At 38.9% G+C, this 14670-nt stretch overlaps 1 protein-coding gene across 1 annotated transcript in view; it reads right to left on the reverse strand.

The window, feature by feature from the left end:
* Positions 1–14670, reverse strand: part of LOC141564084 (protein-arginine deiminase type-1-like) — a 386771-nt gene that overhangs the window by 251995 nt on the left and 120106 nt on the right. The window lies entirely within an intron of this gene.

The raw sequence follows: 14670 nt of genomic DNA on the forward strand, positions 1-14670 counted from the left end.
ACCTACTGTGTGCAAGATACTCTGTTGTAGGATGGGGATAGAATAAGTTCTAAAGTTATTCTTCAAAAACAAGTCCAGGTTTGCCCTACTTTGCCCTCAGGGTTGTAAAGTCCTCATCACAGTTCCTGGTACATATAAATACTAGTCACTATAATGTTCTTCAACTATTACCAGCTCAAATCATCATTCTAATGTGGTCCCTCATTATATTTCTCACCAGTCATTACTGCCCTAAAAACAATACAGAGATTTCATCATTTCCAACCCCAAATTTGGGGTTTTCTTAGTAAATTTATTAAAATGATTTGCCATTTCCTGCAGATGAGGAAACTGAGGCAAGCAAGTTTAAGTTGCTCAGGGTCACACAGCGAGTAAGTATCTGAGGCCAAATTTGAATTCAGAAATATGAGTCTTCCTGATTCCAACCCAGTACTCTAACTACTATGTTACCTAGGATATTTCTTGAATAATTTATATCGTACTTTAAAGTTTATATAAAAATTTAAAGTTATAGTACTTTAAAGTTAAAAGTTAATAAATTTAAAATATTTTAAATTATAATACTTTAAAATTCTATAAAGTGCCTTATTGTATCTCTTTCTAATATTATAAACATTATTCCATTTGCTCCTCCTCAACAATCCTGAAGAGTAGATGCTATTATACAGTTGAGGAAACTGAGACAGAATCATATCAGAATAAGTATCTGGAGTCACATTTAATTCAAGTCTTCCTGACTTTACTCAGAGTTCTTCCTACTGTAGATAAGGCTGCCTTTCCACAAGAAAGGGCACTTAGGCTGACCCCTTGAAAGAAGAAGATAAGGTTTCCAAAGGCAGAGGTGAGGAGGGAATTCATTCTCTAACATATTTCCTGACTGAGGGACAGGTATGAATTCTGTCACCTTCCTGTTGTGGTTTAAAGGAGACTCCAAAAGGATGGATTCCAGACCAATATCATGAGATATCTCAAAAGAATTTACACTTGGGGCAGCTAGGTGGCACAGTGGCTAGAGCACCAGCCCTGAAATCAGAAGGACCTGAGTTCAAATCTGCCTCAGACACTTAACACTTCCTAGCTGTGTGACCCTGGGCAAGTCACTTAATCCCAATTGCCTCGGCAAAGAAATAATAATAATAATTACAAACTTGAACCCATAGGCAAGTCAAGGAGCAAAATATTATAATGGTAATTATAATACCAATTACAGCGGGCTAAGTCCCCAAAGAATTTAGCAAAGAACCAATAGCAGGAGAATAAATTTATAAGAAAAAGTTAGAGACCAGGTGCTTCTTGTCACTGATATGTTCATTTTATGGTTTACAAGTGGATTTAAGGAGTGGTCTGGTGCATACCTCATATTGTCTCAGGAACTTTATTATCACGACCAATAGATTATTATCTAACAGCTTGCCATATTTGACAGCACTCCCAAGGCCAGGGGACCTTAGAGTTATCACTACATCTCCCCTAGAAGTTAGGGGAAGAACTACATCATGTTTCACAACATCACTCCCAAGGCCAAATGGCCTTAGTGCTATTGCGGCATCTCCCCTAGAAGCTGCACCCCATCATTCCTCCCAACTTTGTGTCAGAAGGCAAGATGTTCAGCCTAAAGGCTTTCACCAACGTTGCTGAGGACAGAAAATGAAACTGGTTCTTCCCCTCTCAGGAGAGAGGTAGGGATTGTGGGTATGACACGTTGCATATTCTAGAAATGATTTTACTGTTCCTCTGTGAGAGGATGATGGGATCAACCAAAAGAAGAAAAAAAAAATTCACCCAAGATTATGCTAAAGGGAGAAAAGGAAGAAATTCAAACTGTGGACTATGGGGATTTGGGCAAAACAGGTCATCTGTCCCAGCCTGCAAGAAGCAGAGCTCCCACTCTGCATCGGGCTTGGCTAAAGCCCAGGAGTGAGCTCATCTCTCTCTCTTTGGACACTTCACAAAGCAGGCACTTGGCCCAGAGCCTCTGACTAATGGGATCAACAGCACCAGAGGGCCAGAGCTGCAGAAGTATCCAGCCAGAAGGCAGATAAATGTGAAATGTGATAGTCACCTGTGGGGCCCTTGGGTCTCTGTGTGTGCACCAAGAAATGTGGGACACTGCAGTAGTCAGGCAAATCCACACAGGCTTATGATCTGTTCCTTTTGGGCCTTTTTCTCCCTTAAAAAACATACCTGCAGGGGAAGTTTGATCACTATAGTTAGTTAAAAACCAAACTGGCCAGGTGCTGAATTTTGACTAGGTCTTGATGAAATATTGCTTAGAATTATTTAAGAAGAAAGAAAAATTTATGGATGTCCCCTCACCACACATCTGGTCTTTTGTCTCTCAGGCCAAATGATCCCTGACATGCAGTAGAGAACAAAAAGCAAGCAGAAGCTTGGGGTCACAAAGTTTATTTAACATAGCAAAAAATTAAGGGCAAAAAAAGGTTTCAGTTGTCCCACATGGGACACTCCACCTTCAACAGTGCCCTAAAACTTTTTCTGATGTACACTCTCAGCATTTTGTTCCTGAAAGGACGGTCCTGAAGCATCTGTAACCTCAGGACCAACCAGGTTACAAGAAAAATCGCAGGGAGGGAGTGTGGGTCTGGGGCCAAGACTGAAGGTATCAAGGGGCAACAGAAAAAGGCCAGGAGGTGAAGCTGCTTTCCACCCTTCTCTGCGCCTCATCCAACAAGAGTCTCACCAGCTGCCAAGTTTTTGCCCTCTGTGGTTCATCAGCTGCTTAAGTCCCTGGCATTTATATGAGTTTAGAAGCAAAAGTCTTGCCAGTTTTTTGTGGCTGGGAGGTAGAAATTCAGGCTGCCCTCTCATTCCCTTGTATTTATTGCGGTAGAGGGGGAATCTCTCTCAAGGACAATGAAAAGAAAATCTCCCCCAATACCAGGTTCCAGTTCTTATTCCCCTCCTCCTTTTTCAACAATTATTTGTCAATGAATATCTACTAAGTGCATCCTACTTGCTAGGGACTGTGCTAAGTGCTGGGTAGAAAAAGAAATGAAAATTTAATCCCTTCCTTCAAGGAGCTCACAATCTAATAAAGGTGGGCAACAGGCAAAGAATTATCTACAAACAGGATGAATCGGGGATGGTTTTAAAGGGGAGGTATTAGACTTAAGGGGGATCAGCAAAGGCAAAAAGTGGGATTTTCATTGAGAATTGCAGGAAGCCTGGGAAGCCAGAAGTGAAGATGAGGAAGATGGGAGACAGTCGATGAAAACGGCATCAGAAAATGGAGAGCAGGAGCAGAGCGGTGGTGCAGTGAATAGAGCCCTGGCCTAGGAATCAGGAAGACCTGAGTTCCAATCTAGCCACAGGTACTTACCCCAGGTAAATCATTTAATCCTGTTTGCTTCAGTTTCCCCAGCTGTAAAATGAGCTGGAGAAGAAAATGTCAAACCATATCTTCACCAAGAAAACCCAAATGGGGTTACAAAGAGTAGACAAGACTGAAACGACTCAACAACAACAGAATTAGCTGTAGTGATCAGTTTCTTGCCAATTGGAATTAGGCTGGCAAGGAAGAGGAGGGAGAATGAACATTTATTAAGCACTTAGTATATACGGGTCACTGTGACAAGGACTTTACAAACACTATCTCATTTGAATAGTCCAGATGCTTTTCAGTGAGAGAAAAGGTCATAGAGAGCACCAGAATTCTTTTGCCACTTTTCTCTCCATTCCTCAAATTACCTCAAGATAATTTAGCCTGGGCTAAATCATAATTTGAGAGAAGAAATCCTACCTTAGACAGAGAACTCAACAAATGCACTCTTTACAGAGAAATGCTTCCCTTTGGAACAGGGGAAAGTAGAGAATCAGATTGAAAAATATATGCACCTTTATATGATTTGAGTTAGTGGGTTTAAAACATTACATCCTAGGATCCCCATGAGGCTTTCTACATCACCTCAGAGGCAGATAATGGTTGATTTGACTTCAGAGAAATTTTTTCCCTGAGGCGATTAAGGTTAAATGACTTGCCCAGAGTCACACAGTTAAGAAGCATTAAGTGTCTAGGGTCATATTTGAACTCTGGTCCTCCTGACTTGAGGACTAGTGCTCTATCCACTGCACCCCCTAGCTGCCCCTTAAATTAAATATTTCTGACTCCATTTCTCTGTAGGATATATTCTTTCCTGATCCTAGGTAAATGAATACTGGAGAAAAAACAAGCCAAGTTATGACCTTGGGAGCTTCAAAAGGTTACAGAATAACCAGAGGCTTAACTAATAATAGAGGACTTTGCAGAGTCAGGGAGTCTCGGCAACCAAGACTAGAGAAGCCTGGCCTGAACTGGCCCTGGAGTCAGGAGGACCTGAATTCAATCCAGGTTCAGACACTTAACACTCACTAGCGTGTGAACTTGGGAAAGAAACTTAACCCCAATTTTCCCACACACAAAAAAGAAAGAAAGAAAAATATAAAAACTCAAAACCTGGTCTGCTTAACCCAGCCCAGGAAGGGATCTGTCTGGCAGCCAAGACATTGTATTCTGAATAAGAAAATGACCACATCTCTGTGAGCACATCCAGAAGTAACTCTGGGAGTGACAGCAAGGATTATTTCTTTCTCATATTGATAACCAATTATTTTTTGTTTGTTTCTTGTTTTGCTAAGCTTTTTCCTCATTCTCTATTAGATCAAATCAGCCTCTGAAGAATAGGGCTGATTATGAGATTGGATTTAACATTCTCTTCAATCTTGTTCAGACCCCATCCATCTGGGGAAGCTTAGTTTTGATTAAAGAGTAAAAAGAATCTTATTTAGGTGCAATCTGATCCTATTCAAGTTTGGAGGGAATGGGGAGTGGGAAAGGTATATAGATCCTTTATCTAGATTTCTCAAGGCTAGGGGTAGTTTGGGAGTGAAATGACATAGCCAAAGTCACATTTCCCTAGCCCTTTATTAAAATAGGATCACCTCTCAATTCTTTCATTAATTGTTAACCCAACAAAATTGATAGCTGTCTGTCCCAAATATTCATTCTTCCTAAGGTAATAAACATCTAGAGGCCCCAGGAGAGTCTTTGGTTTATGAATGAAGGTCAAATGACCATCCTTTTATTAAGTATCCACTAACATAATTAATAAAAAGATTAATTACTCAGAAATTATATCTCTTGAAGTTTTCATGTGTCATAGAGGGCAGAGAGGATGGAGGGGAGAGAGTAAATTTATTCTGAAATGGATTTATAGTTGAGCCCATTCTTCCAAACACTAAGTGGGCGTGTAAAGTATACGTGGGTTTAGAGTGAGATTTTTGTAATTCTGTCCTTGCTATCTCTTCTCAGTAAATTTTGTTATTCTTGAGTTCTTTCAGTCATGTCTAACCCTTCGTGATCCCAATTATGGCTTTCTTGGCAGAGATACTAAATCGGTTTGCCATTTCCTTCTCCAGCTTATTTTACAAATGGGGAAATTGAGGTAAGCAGGGGAAGTGACTTGCCAAGGATTATATGGCTAGTAAGTGTCTGAGGCTGGATTTGAACCCATGAAGATGAGTCTTCCTGATTCCAAGCCCAGTGCTTTAACCACTATATCACTTTGCTGCCCCCACCTAAAATAGGAAAGGGCAAAGGCAGGGACAAAAAACAAGTGGGCCATGTGTAGAACTAAGCATCTCACCAAAAGTCAGACAGGCAGGAAGGTCAAGATCCTAAATGACCAATAGTTTTTTTTTTTATTTATTTTATTTGAAAAAAAAAACAGAATAAGAAAAGAAATACAAAATAAAGTAAAGCAAAACAAAAGAGAACATCGTCATGAGCTCAGCAGAACATCAAGGAGGATCATGTTATCAGATCAAGAAAGCATATATATTAGTAGGAGAAATTATATTCATTAATATTTTTTTCTTTACTTCCTTGCTATTTGGTTCTCTGCTGCTCACGTATTTACTTTATTCTTTTTCCCCCTTTTGTCCCCTCCATGCCCCCAAACAAATTAGTTAAGACAAGATATATTTATGTATACGTATACAGATAAATACATACATACACTCCACACTCACACACAACCCACATACACACACCCGTCTTTCCTATCCCTACTGCCTCTTTAATTAAATTCTGCTCCATAACTTGCTTTGCTATTACTTCATCTCCCCCTACCCAAGGATTACCAATGCCTTTTGAATGCTTGCCCTTCCTCTTGTCTGGCTACACTGCCAGTGAAAAATATATGACAACATGTGATGAACAGATCGGAACCAGAGACAGAATGTCTGCATGTGCTCCAAATAACTCTGAGGAGCCTCTGTACTTTGTCATCCTGTCTTCCTAGTAGGAGGCTCTCCAGCCTGTTCCATATGGAAATTGCATCAGCTTCCCATTCACTAGGGATAAGCAAAATAGATATAAGGTGATAAAGAAGGCACTGGTAGCTGGGGTGAAGGAAAAGAGAAGGTAAGGGAAAGACCAGGAAAGACTAGAGGTTGAAATGAGGTCCTTCCTAGAGAAGAAAAGGAAATTCTGTTAGAAGATAACCCATTCCAGGCATGAGGGACAGCCTGGGCCAAGGCTAAGAGATGGGAGCTAGGGTAGAGAACAGTTAGTATCCAGTCTAACTGGACTATTGTACCCATGAAGGACAATAACTTGTAATTAGGCTAGAAAGGGAGCTTGGGGCTAGGTTTGATGGGTTTGTTGTCCAAAAGAGGGGAGTTTATATCTGATCTCTAATGGGCTTATATCCCAAAGAGATCTTAAAGGAGGGAAAGGGACCCACATGTGCAAGAATGTTTATGGCAGTCCTCTTTGTGGTGGCCAGAAACTGAAAACTGAATTGATATTCATTAGTTGGGGAATGGCTGAATATGTTATGGTATATGAATGTAATGGAATATTATTGTTCTGTAAGAAACGATCAGCAGGATGAATACAGAGAGGCCTGGAGAGACTTACATGGACTGATGCTGAGTGAAGTGAGCTGAACCAGGAGGTCATTATACATGACGAGAACAAGACTACATGATGATCACTTCTGATGGATGTGGCTCTTTCCAAAAATAAGATGATTCAGACTAGTTCCAAAGGTCTTGTGATAAAGAGAGTCATCTACACCCAGAGAGAGGACTGGGGGAATTGAGAATGTATCACAACACAGCATTTTCACTCTTTTTGTTGTTGTTTGCTTATATTTTGTTTTCTTCCTCATTTTTTTTCCTTTCTGATCTGATTTTTCTGGTGCAACAAGATAATTGTATAAACACACATACATACATTGGGTTTTAACATATATTTTAACATGTTTAATATATATTGGATTACCTTCTATCTATGGGAGGGGGTGGAGAGAAGGAGGGGAAATTTTGGAATACAAGGTTTTGCAAGGGTCAATGTTGAACATTTATCCATGTATACATTTTTTATATTTATGTTTTACAAAAATTTTATGCATAGGTAATTTTTCAGCATTGACAATTGCAAAACTTTTTGTTCCAACTTTTCCCCTCCTTCCCCCCACCCCTTCCCCAGATGTCAGGTTGACCAATCCATGTTAAATATGTTCAAGTATAAGTTAAATACAATATATGTATACATGTCCAAACAGTTGTTTTGCTGTACAAAAAGAATTGGACTTTGAAATATTATATATTTAGCCTGTGAAGGAAATCAAAAATGCAGGCAGACAAAAATAAAGGGATTGGGAATTCTATGTAGTGGTTCATAGTCAACTTCCAAAGTTCTTTCGCTGGATGTAGCTGGTTCAGTTCATTACTGCTCTATTGGAACTGACTTGGTTCATCTCATTGTTGAAGAGGGTCACGTTCATCAGAATTGATCATCATATAGTATTGTTGTTGAAGTATACAACGATCTCCTGCTCATTTCACTCAGCATCAGCTCATGTAAGTCTCTCCAGACCTTTCTGAAATCATCCCACTGGTCATTTCTTACAGAACAATAATATTCCATAACCTTCATATACCACAATTTATTCAGCCATTCTCCAATTGATGGGCATCCACTCAGTTTCCATTTTCTAGCTACCACAAAAAGGGCTGTCACAAACATTTTGGTACATACAGGTCCCTTTCCCTTCTTTAAGATTTCCTTGGGATATAAGCCTAGTAGTAGTACTACTACAGAAGAAGAGGAAGAAGAAGAAGAAGAAGAAGAAGAAGAAGAAGAAGAAGAAGAAGAAGAAGAAGAAGAAGAAGAAGAAGAAGAAGAAGAAGAAGAAGAAGAAGAAGAAGAAGAAGAAGAAGAAGAAGAAGAAGAAGAAGAAGAAGAAGAAGAAGAAGAAGAAGAAGAAGAGGAAGAAGAGGAAGAAGAGGAAGAGGAAGAAGAAGAAGAAGAAGAAGAAGAAGAAGAAGAAGAAGAAGAAGAAGAAGAAGAAGAAGAAGAAGAAGAAGAAGAAGAAGAAGAAGAAGAAGAAGAAGAAGAAGAGGAAGAAGAAGAAGAAGAAGAAGAAGAAGAAGAAGAAGAAGAAGAAGAAGAAGAAGAAGAAGAAGAAGAAGAAGAAGAAGAAGAAGAAGAAGAAGAAGAAGAAGAAGAAGAGATAGAGAGCCATTGGAGTTTATTGAGGAAGTGAGTGACCTGATCAGTTCTTTAGGATAAAGTCCTTTTGGCAGCAGAATGTAGGATGAATTGAAAAGAAGAAAGATAAATCAGGAGACCAATTGGGAAGCTATTGCAATAGTCCAAAGGAGAAGTAATAAGGGCCTATAAGTAGAGAGATAGGTACATATGCCAGAGATGGTATGAAGGGAGAAACTACTAGTGTTTTGGCACCCAAGTAGGTAGGGTAGGATGAGTGAGAATAAGTTGATGACATCAATATTAAAAGTCCAGGAAAATGAGCCAGTTAGGAATAGGAAAATTCTGATGAATACAGAGAGGCTTGGAGAGACTTACATCAACTGATACTGAGTGAAATGAGCAGAACTAGGAGATCATTATACACAATGATCATTTTTTATATAATTATCAACAATGATACTGTAAGAGGATGTATTCCTATGGAAGTGGATATCTTCAACATAGAGAAGAGCTAATCCAATTCCAATTGATCAATGATGGACAGAATCAGCTACACCCAGAGAAGGAACACTGGGGAAATGAGTATGAACTATTAGCACTTTTTGTTTTTCTCCCCAGGTTATTTTACCTTCCGAATACAATTCTTCCTTTGAAACAACAACAACAACAAAATTTGGTTCTGCACATATATATTGTACCTAGGATATACTATAACATATTTACTATGTAGGGGGAATGCCCTGCCATCTAGGGGAGGGGGGTGGAGGGGAAGGAGGGGGAAAATTTGGAACAGAAGGGGAGTACAAGGGATAATGTTGTAAAAAAAAAAAAATTACCCATGCATATGTACTGTCAAATAAATGTTATAATTATAAAATTAATTTAAAAAGAGATAAGAAAAAACAAACAAACAAAAAAAGAAATAGGAAAGTTCAGAATGGGGGAAGAGAAGTTCATAAGTTCTGTTTTGAACAGGTGAAATTTAAGATGCCTAGGATTTAGCCAACAGGCAGTTAGTGATGTAGGGACGAGAATTATAGAGAAAGATTTTTGTTGTTCAGACACTTCTGTTCAGGGGGTTCCTTGAACTCATCTTTTGAGTTGTCATGTTTTCCAGAAACACTGAACCCAGGGAATACAGGAGGCCCTGAATAGTGTCAGGGACAAAGCATTCCCTATCCAGCTAACATAATTCGTTTGTTTGCACTCCAAACTAGATTCCCTGTGTGACCTTAGGACACAAGACAGGTGCCAGCCAGTCTGTGCCAGGCTGGGAAAATGAGTGTGCAGCTTGTCGATAAGCAGAACCTCCTATCTCCATAGGTCCCAAGGGAAAACTTGCATCTCCTTGCTCCTCCCTTTTAGGAGGAGTTACTATTCCTTTCACCTCCCATGTCCCCTCCCCTTCTTGGTTTCTCCTCCTCCTCCTTTTGTTGTACTGTCATAAATATGACAACTTCTGTAAGAACTGTGTACTCTGGCTTCCACATGTTTATTTCTCTTGTAATAAATCTGGTTTTCACATAAATCTTATGATATCGCGGTTTCCTGTTGACATTTCTCAGTTGTGTACACATCTGGGTTGTTGTTTGTTTGTTTGTTTTAATGATAGCTTTTTATTTTTCCAAATGCTTACAAAGATAGCTTTCAACAGTCACATTTTTTTTTGATAAATAAAAGGTTTATTGTAGAAATTTGGAAGTAAAGCTCAGTTAGAAAGACGCCAGGGCCAGAGGTGCTGCTGGGCGGGCAGGAACCCTCACATGGCAGGAAGGATACCATGTGTTGGCTGGGAGGGCTCCTGCCTCAACATTCACCTTTGCAAAACTTTGTGTTACAAATTTTTCTTCCTCCCCTAGACAGCAAGTAATTCAATATAGGTTAAATATGTGCAGTTCTAAACATATTTCCATCATGCTAAGCAAGAAAAATTAGATTAAAAGGGGGGAAATGAGAAAGAAAGGAGAAAAAACCAAACAACCACGACAATAAAAAGATGAAAATACTATGCTTTGATCCATATTAATCTCCATAGTTCTCTCTCTGAATGCAAATGGCTCTTTATCTCACAAATCTGTTGGAATTGCCTTGAATCACTTTATTGTTGAAAAGAGCCAAGTCCATCATAGCTGACCATCACATAATCTTGCTGTTGCTGTGTATAATGTTCTCCTGGTTCTGCTCACTTCACTCAACATCAATTCATGTAAGTCTTTCCAGGATTTTGTGAAATCAGCCTTGTGAGAAATATTGAAAAGTTCAGTTTCCACAGAATATTGTAAATTTTCAAGTAATGTAAGATATCACCTATAAGTACCACTGACCAGTGGGTTTTAGAATGTGAGAAATTAAGGAAGTTTCCATAAAACATTTAAGTTTCAATCTCTCAGCAAACTAGGAACTGGGGAGCTGAGATGGCACATGCATACTCAACCAATCACAAAGAGTCTTAAGATTTTGAGAAAACCACAAGCTTAGTCCAATTCTTTTTGTACAGCAAAATAACTACATGGACATGTATACATATGTTGTATTTAACTTATACTTTAACATATTTAACATGTATTGGTCAATTTGCAAACTGGGGAAAGGGGTGGGGGAAGGAGGGGAAAAGTTGGATCAAAAGGTTTTGCAATTGTCAATGCTGAAAAATTACTCATGCTTATAACTGGTAAATAAAAAGCTATAATAGAAAGAAAGAAAGAAAGAAAGAAAGAAAGAAAGAAAGAAAGAAAGAAAGAAAGAAAGAAAGAAAGAAAGAAAGAAAGAAAGAAAGAAAGAAAGAAAGAAAGAAAGAAAGAAAGAAAGAAAGAAAGAAAGAAAGAAAGGAAGGAAGGAAGGAAGGAAGGAAGGAAGGAAGGAAGGAAGGAAGGAAGGAAGGAAGGAAGGAAGGAAGGAAGGAAGGAAGGAAGGAAGGAAGGAAGGAAGGAAGGAAGAAAAAAAGAAAGAGAAGAAAGAAATAGAGAGGGGGAGGGAGGGGGAAGGAAGGAAGGAGGGAAGGAAGGAGGGAAGGAAGGAGGGAAGGAAGGAGGGAAGGAAGGAGGGAAGGAAGGAAGGAAGGAAGGAAGGAAGGAAGGAAGGAAGGAAGGAAGGAAGAGAAAGAAAGAAAAAGAAAGAAAGAAAGAAAAGAAAACCACAAGCTTAAGATAATAGCTGATCCAGCTCAAATTTGTTGGGGTCAATGACCTAACTTGGCCAAATTGTTATTGTGTATGCTTAATAAGCTAACTGAATATTAAAGGACACACCCCATAGGAGGAGTTTTCCATCATTTTTGAACATGGGATGTATGACAAGGGGGGGAAACATGCTTATACATATTTAGGGGAACACATACAGTAGGTATGTCAGAAAGATTGTAACCCAGGAAGGAACAGACCAATCCAGTCTCTGAAGGGAGGAACTGCATCGAACTAACAAGTACAAGCTTCTCCCACTTCTGTGCTCAGTGCTCCCTGTTCCCAAATAGGAACAGAACCCAATTCTGACCAGAAACATTAAGTCAATTCCTTCAGATTCTTCTTTAATAAATTTTCCTCAATATCTGATTTTCAGTATCAATATGTTTCTAACATTTCTCATAGAACAATATTCCATTATATTCATATACCACACTCAGCAGTTTTCTTGACAGAGATACTGGAGTGGTTTGGCCAATCCCTTCTCCAGCTTATTTTACAGATGAGGAAACTGAGGCAAACAGGGTTAAATGACTTTCCTAGGGTCCTACACTGGTAAGTGTCTGAGGCTGGATTTGAACTCATCTTTCTCATTTGGTCCTTTGACCCTCTATCCACTGCACCACTTAGCTGCCCATAGAAATAAGGGGGATAAATAGAGGAATCATCTGAAGAGAAATGACAATCAAATCATAGGAGTAGGTGAGTATCATCCAGAGAGAGTAGTGTTGCTATTTCTTGTTATATTTCATCCTTTGTTGACCAGTGACTTCAAAGGGAATTGGATTTGATTGAGGCAGGGCTGGTCAAAGTCATCAGTATAAGAGAGATTATAGAGAGAGAAGAAAGGAGGGATCAAAACAGACTCACAATTAAGGGGTGTTAGTATGGATGATGAGCCAGCAAAAGAGACAGAGAAGGTACAATCAGACTAGAGGGAGGAGAACCAGGAGAGCAGGATTATGAAAACTAAGAAAGGGGAGAATATCTCGGAAAAATACATGGAAACAAATCAGTTACTCCAAGAAAGTGTAATAAACAAAATATCTTACCAAGAACTCCAATGACTCACTGAAGAACACAAGAAGGGGTGCCTAGGTTAGCAGACGCACCTTTGAAACTCCAAAGGCAGTATTTTATTTTCTATCCATAAGTCTCTCCCCTGATACAAAAATTACGGGACCTGAATCTCCATCTCTAATTGTAGAGCTGGTCCCTGCCCCCAAGAAGCTTACTTCCTGTAAAAAGGAAGATAGCAGCGGAGGGCTAGGGCAAGAAACAAAAGATTCTTTCCAAATCTCAGGCCACCAGCCTGATTAAGAAACCCAGTCTCTGCTTCCTAGAAGTTTACCTTCTTTGGTTATTCCCTTGGTTATTCTTTTGATGTCCTTGTGGGTTTCAATTTTCTAATATAAGTTTCATTTCTCCAATTCAGTTTTCATAACTGCAGAAACCATTGGCTCTCTCGACATTCACTTTTGTAAGACTTTGTGTTAAATAGGAGAACACAAAGGAATGTTATTTAACCTGTATCAGATGGATTGCTGTCTTGGGGATGGTAAGAAGAAAAAATTGAAAAACAATGTTACAAAAATGAATGTTGAAAATTATCTTTACATGTATTTGAAAAAAATACTTTTGAAAAAGAAAAAATATTTACATCTTAAAATACAAATGAAAAAAAAATTTTTTTAAACCTGTGTTCCAAATTTTTCTCCTCTCTTTTAGCTCCCACCTCCCCAGATACCAAATAATGTGAAATAGGTTAAATATGCACAATTCTTTTAAACACTGGATGTCTTAACTAAGATCATTGGATGAGGCCTCAGACACTTACTAGCTGTATGACCCTGGGCAAGTCACTTAGCCCCAGTTGCTCAGCAAAAAAAGAAAAGAAGAGAATGGGACTCCAACTTCTGTCCTAATTGTGACTTGAGACTTAGCAATAACAAGTTGAGCTATATCGTTTTAGCTGTAGCTGAAAGCTGCAGGTGTTTGTTACCTTAGATAAACTTCCATTCCCCGGCTGTCCCCTCTCTACCTTTTCATTAGCATTAAATTCCTAATATGGTAAAGAGTGCATCATTGGAATACAAGGGATAATATTATAAAATATATATATATATATATAATAAAAAAAAAAAAAAGATTGAAACACAAAAAAAAAAAAAAAAAAAAAAAAAAAGAGTGCATCATTGGCTAATGTTCTTTGTTTCTGGGGTAGATTTTGAGTCTCCGGGTAGAGTTCCACTTTGGGATGAAGGCCTGGACTCCCCCGCCAATGGGAGCAAAGGCAAGAAGGGGGAGGGGACTTCGGATGAGGGTCTTCATAATCCCGTTTGCAGCTTGCGCTTTGCTCTCCTCTACAGAGGACACTTTGTTTGGAGCCGTCCTTTCTCACGAGATCATAATAAATCCTTTTTGTTTGTACCTTGAGGGACTGATTTTTTTTTCCATTCCACTTTGTCAAATTTATTGGCGTGGAGTTGGTCAATACCTCCTAATTACTGTATAATTTCCACTTCAGTGATGGAGAATTCATTCAATGGTGGAGAAATTTATTTTTTTTCTCAGTAATTATTTTTATTTTTTAAAAAACACTTTGCTTTAGGAATCATGTTGGGAGAGAAAAATTAGAACAAAAGGGAAAATGAACCAGAAAAGAAAGAAAGAAGTGAATACAGCACTTGTTGATTTACATTCAGTCTCCACAGTTCTTTTTCTGGACGCAGGTGGCGTTTTCTATCCAAAGTCTATTGGGATTGGCTTGGGGGCGGGACTCTGATTTTAATCTGGGCTATGTCACTGCGTCAAGTGATGGAGACAGCTTTTTTTTCTAGCGGTTTGTCTCAGAAAAATGATATGGTTCCCATGGCAACGGCCGGCTCTGGTTTTTTTTTTTTTTTTTTTTTTTTTGTTTTGTTTTGTTTTGTTTTTTTTCATATGGGGAAATGGCCATATTTGTAGATTTGGAAAGGGGCTGAAGATTAA

The sequence above is a fragment of the Sminthopsis crassicaudata genome, chromosome 3, assembly GCF_048593235.1.
Source record: "Sminthopsis crassicaudata isolate SCR6 chromosome 3, ASM4859323v1, whole genome shotgun sequence".
Taxonomy (NCBI): domain Eukaryota; kingdom Metazoa; phylum Chordata; class Mammalia; order Dasyuromorphia; family Dasyuridae; genus Sminthopsis; species Sminthopsis crassicaudata.